This window comes from Hyperoodon ampullatus, assembly GCF_949752795.1.
Source record: "Hyperoodon ampullatus genome assembly, chromosome: 2".
Classification (NCBI taxonomy): Eukaryota; Metazoa; Chordata; class Mammalia; order Artiodactyla; family Ziphiidae; genus Hyperoodon; species Hyperoodon ampullatus.
The window spans coordinates 150,829,911-150,835,910 of NC_136915.1; positions in this window are offsets into that span (position 1 = coordinate 150,829,911).

The following is a 6,000-nucleotide window of genomic DNA, read 5'->3' on the forward strand; positions in this document are numbered from 1 at the left end:
GGCACACAGCCAATGAGTGGCAAGCCATTTCAGGCTCCTGGCTTCCCCATTGCACTGTCACACCTCTCTGAGGTGGCAGGGTTTCCATCTGAGTCAGCTGTGGTGAACATCAAGAATGGTCAATCTGCCTTGTGGGGACACTCCTGGGGGCCCCCAATAGCTGGGGAGTTTGCTGTAGGAAGGAGTAGAGCTTGTCGGTTGGGAAACTCCAGGAAATCTAGGCTTCTAAGCCCACAAGAAAACCCACCCCTGTCTGACAGCCTCACGCTACGCATACCCTGCTTGGTTTTGGCTGCGCTGGGTCTTCGTTGCGGTGCGCAGGCTCTTCGTTGCAGCACGGGCTTCTCTCTAGTTGCAGCGCACGTGCTTAGTTGCCCTGCGGCATTGGGAACTTAGTTCCCCAACCAGGGATCGAACCCATGTCCCCTGCATTGGGAGACAGATTCTTAGCCCCTGGACCACCAGGGAAGTCCCTACCTTGCTTGGTTTAGAATGGAAATGTTCTTTCCTAGAAGGATTGTGTGGTCCACCACCACTCCATGAAACACCAGTGTTCCACCCATTACAGAAACCAGGACTCCATAGAATGGAGGCAGAATCTTGTTGTTATGGCAATGAGATAGGCTGCTATGGGAACACGACAACCTGCCCTACCCCTATCTCTACTCTGAAACCGTCCTCCAGGATCTCTCAAATTATTGGTACTGCTGTGAGCTCATGCCCTAGCATGCATGACAGGGTGATGCTGTTGATATTTCACCCCCCAAACGGCCTGGGGTGTGTCTCTGTACCTCTGGGAGAGGAATCATAAACTCAACAGCTATTCTGTTAAGTGAGTTATTCTCCTATTCCCTGGACCAATCCTTTCTCTGATGAAGTCTATGCGTAGGAAGAAGCTAATGGATCTCTAAAATCTGCTCTTAGCCAACCTAATTTTACAAAATTTCCTGTGATCCCCCCTAACTTCTCCTCGTGACCTCAAGTTTAGGCAGGTAGGAGGCAGGGGTGTGTGTGTGTGTGTGTGTGTGTGTGTGTGTGTGTGTGTTGCTTCAGGGGCAGGAGAGTGAAATGTGTTCTCTGGTATAAGAAGCAGGCCTGTGTGTGAGAAGTTATGTGTAAAAGGGGTAAATGTGAGAAACATACATGTGTCTGTGTGACGCTGTGTGTGGTGTGGCCCCTCTAACTACATTTCAGGCCTTACTAACTCCCACTGCACCCCAAGTGCTCTCCAGGATCTCTGTTCTAGCTGCTTCAGTGGGTAGCAGGAGAAGAGCTGGATGACCTGTCCTGGCCTTCCTGCCCAGGACTGTGCCTGTGAGACTCCAAGCTTTGCAGTTCTTGACCCCATGTGCTGTGAAGGGATGGGGATCTCCATGGGATGAAGGGATTTTTGGTTTCATGAGGCTCCCAGCCTGACTCTGAATTGGTTGGGGGGAAGGTACAGGCTGTGAGGGGCCCCAGGGACTCCCATCTACCTCCCAAGACTTCTGGGTGGGCTCAGAGAGCTAGGGCACCAGAGCCCAAAGACTTGGAGGTAGGGCTGCCTAGGGGCTCTCAAACCCACTCCTTCCTGGGAACTCTAGACAGTCCCCAAGGGGCAAGAAACCAGGAGGACCTGGGCCTCCTTCCCTGGGGAATGGGAGGTAGGAGCATCTCTTTCCATATTCCTTCCGTTTTGGTAAGTCTGTTGCACTAGTAGGGAAGTGGTCTCATGCCCCTAAGCAAAGGAATATGGAGGGCGGGGGTGGGAGGGATGCAGGGGGATTTCTGCCTCTAGTATCACTAGCAATATATTAACAAGCAATTTTTTAGTCCTGTAGTGTGCCAAGCACAGGGCTACTCCATTTCAACCTCACAGCAACTGCAAGAGGTGGGCAGTATTCTTGGAGAAGTCAAGTGGTGTGCCCAAGGTTGGCTGGCCAGTTAGAGAGCCCAGAGTGAGACTCTCACATTCTAAGTATCATAATCTTCCTACACACTACAGTCTTTCCTTTTTCTCTGGCCCTGCTGTGTGGCAGAGCCAACCCTCTTCCTGAATGATTTGTCTTGGGTAGCAGGTCTCTGGCAGCCAATGTAACTCTATCCCGATGCCTCTCCAACTTCTTTAATGACAACACAGGTGAGGTTACCAATCCCCAGATCAGGTCTCCTCCCCTCAAACCTCCTGTTTGGGGTCAGGCATCTGGCTTTTGCCCCTGTCTGTCTCCTTTCTCTGGAAGCAGCTTCCCCAGGTCCAGACTTGGTCATAGGGAGGCAAAAGATGTCAAGTCCCAGGGGAGTTAGTATGCCCTTCCTCGCCCTTCTTCCATTTTAAAACATCAGAGCCCAACAGGCTTCCATACTCAGCTCAGAGCAGGCAGCCTGGAGGCCAGCAGGACTGGTTTTGGTTGTTGGCAAAGCCAGAGCAAAACAAAGAACCCCCAGTTTCATCCTCTTCTCGGGTTTTGCTTACCTATATTTTCTCTATTCTCTGTCCAATAGAGTCTTAACAACAGTCTCATCCACATGTTACCTTCACAAAATGTTTAAAGGTACCACTTTTGACACATTCATGTCTGCTCACACCCTAAGCCCCTTAAAAGATAGCAAAGGAACAAGAAAGGAATAAACTCCCAAGGACAAAGAGAAGGGAAAGGAAACCACAGCAGATGAGAAATGACAACCAGATATAGAAGATGGAAATTAGATGGAGGGCTTGGCAGAATGAAAGAAGCTACAACCTCAAAGCCAGCAGAAAGGTCTACTGAAGGGCCATAACTGATTCACCCCGAGGACAAAGTCTTGGTACTTGGAGCTACCTGGGACGAATTCTAGACTGAAAACAGGGGACTGGCTGGAAATCTCTACATGGAGAAGTTAGACTTCCTGAGTCCCCTATCTCAGCTAAAACAGCCTGGCTACCCTGCTCCCCCATGAGGAAGAAGCTAGAGGCTTTCTCTCTCGAGGATTCAGTAGAGACCTCTAGTCAGGGGGTCACAAGCACAATGAGGATGGGGATAAAGAGAGTGTCTGAAAAGAGGGAAAAAAGAGAGTGGACTGTGTGAAAGTCTGCCTGGGTGAGCCCTTTCCCAGTTTCTTCCCAGAATGCAGGGCACAAGGACCACCTCCCCAAATGGGAGAGAGAAAGCCCCAAAGAAGAGACCGACAGATACTGATATTGAAGGGTACCTACCTTTGTCCGTTTGGGCTGCTTTAACTAAGTACCACATACTGGGTGGCTTATAAACAACAGAAATTCATTTCTCACAATTCTGGTGGCTGGGAATTCCAAAATCAAGGGACCCTGGATTCAGTGCCTGTCGAGGGCCCGCTTTCTGGTTCATAGATAGCTATGCTTTTGTTGTATCCTCACGTGGCAGAAAGGAGCAGGGAGCTCTCAGGGGTCTCTTTTATAAGGGTACTAATCCTATTCATGAGGGCTCCACCCTCATGACCTAATCACCCATGAAGGCCCCCCACTTCCTAATATCATCACATGGAAGGTTAGGATTTCAACATATGATTTTGGGGGGCACAAACATTCAGTCTATGGCAGTGCTCCAGGGAAAATCTGCTCAAAGCCTCCATCTAGAGTGGGGTACACCAGCTGTGAGCCTTGCCCCTGCACACCGAGCTTCTAGGCCCCTCCACCTGTCTGTCTTAACCCTGAATGGAGAGCCAAGTGTCCCAGGAGCTTGAATAAAACCTCTAGTTGGGAAGAGAAGACCGAAGCAACCAACACAGAGAAACCAGAGACACCACGAAAAAAATTAGTCTGTAATTAATATCCTCAGAGGGCATAAGAGAAAATTTTGCACTCCTAAAACAAGTAGTGGGGGCTTCCCTGGTGGCGCAGTGGTTAAGAATCCACCTGCCAATGCAGGGGGCACGGGTTCGATCCCTGGTCTGGGAAGATCCCACATGCTGCGGAGCAACTAGGCCCGTGAGCCACAACTACTGAGCATGCGCGTCTGGAGCCTGTGCTCCGCAACGAGAGAGGCCGCGATAGTGAGAGGCCCGCGCACCGCGATGAAGAGTGGCCCCCGCTCGCCACAACTAGAGAAAGCCCTCGCACAGAAATGAAGACCCGCACAGCCAAAAATAAAAATAAATAATAAATTAATTAATTAAAAAACAAAAAACCAAGTAGTGGATGCAATAAACATAGGAATAATCAAAGAAAGGGACTTCAGAGGTTAAAATTACAGGAGAATTTTTTTTTTTAAGAAATAAAAGAGTTGGAACGTCAAGTTAAAGAAATCTCGTAGAAGGTAGAACAACAATAACAACAAAATCAGGAGATAAAATATAAGAAACACCGAAAGCAAACAGAAGTTGCAATATCCTACTAATATGAGTTCCAGAAGAGAGAAAAAGAGAAAATGGAAGGGAAGAAATGACCAAAGAATTAATGCAGGACCATTTCCCAGAACGGAAGGACACGAATTTCCAGGTTGAGGGTATCCATTAAGTGGACGAAGCACATGAATGGAAAAAGACCCACGCCAGGGGTAAGGAAAGGTGGTGAAACCCACTAGAGATCAAACCATAGAAGAGTCTGGAATCAGAGTTGCACCAGACTTGTTAAAATCAGAAGATACTGGAAAAACAGCTTCTAATTTCAGAGGGGAAATAAGTTTCAACCTAGCATTCTATTCACACCCAAACTCTAAAGAGTAAGGGTTGAATGGAAACATTTCTAGACCTGCCAGGACTCAAAGAGTTTACTTCTCCTGCACCCTTTCTCAGAAAGCTTTGGAACACATCTTCCACCTAAATACAAGTGTCACCTGAGAAAGAGGAAAACCCCAGAACCTGGACATAGGAAGCCACAGAGGAGAGCAGCAAAGAGATCCCCCAGGAGCACCGAGCCCCCAGGAGAAAATCCCACTGGTGCATTACCTGGGCATCACACCAGGCGGAAGGGGGTGTGGAGCAGCTGGGCATAGAAAAACAAGGAGTGGGAAAGAGGCAGGACCAATGAGGAACTTAATGAAAAGCAAAAAATTACACAAAGAAATGTCATTGAAATACACCGTGAATGTAAATTTAATTATAATAATCTAAGTACTGGCTTTTGATTTTGCCAAAGTTGGAGGGATGGAGCATAAGAGAGAGAAATCCTTAATTATCTAAAAGAAGAAGAAATAATGAATAAAATTGAAAAATTAAGAAACGGCAGTTTAAGCATAACCTTTAAGAATATGGACAACCATCAATAGCAAAATAGCTGAGAGAGTTGAAAGGCGTTGCCTCTGTAGAGCAGGACTGGAGATGCTGGTTATCCTTAAAAGCCTCTGAGTTCTATTGGATTTTAAAACTAGAGTATTTATATATGTCAATCCCAATCTCCCAATTCATCACACCACCACCACATATATACACTAATATGTATAAAATGGATAACTAGGGCTTCCCTGGTGGCGCAGTGGTTGAGAGTCCGCTTGCCGATGCAGGGGACACGGGTTCGTGCCCCGGTCCGGGAAGATCCCACATGCCGCGGAGTGGCTGGGCCCGTGAGCCATGGCCACTGAGCCTGCGCGTCCAGAGCCTGTGCTCTGCAACGGGAGAGGCCACAGCAGTGAGAGGCCCACGTACCACAAAAAAAAAGGATAACTAATAAGAACCTGCTGTATAAAAAAAATAAATTAAATAAAATTCAAAAAAAAAAACCCCGAGAGTATTTATTTTTCTGATAAAAAAGGAAAGCGAGAAGAAAGGAAGAAAGGGGTCCATTTTCTAGGAAATGTTCTCGGGATACAACCACTTCCCTATACTTCTGCTGGTGACACTCTAGCACACAAACTCCTAGCACCCTCGTATCAGAACCACTGCCCCTGCATCACCACCCCGCACACAGCACAAACACACACATCCTCCACTGAGCTGCTCCACCGTTACCCCTCCTCTGGAAAAGGGACCTTCCAGTTTAAGCTTTGTTTGATAACAAAACAGACCACCAGTGCCATTTGGGGAAAAGCAGTTTATTATGTTTCTAGCTTTCATGCCTCAGGATACGCT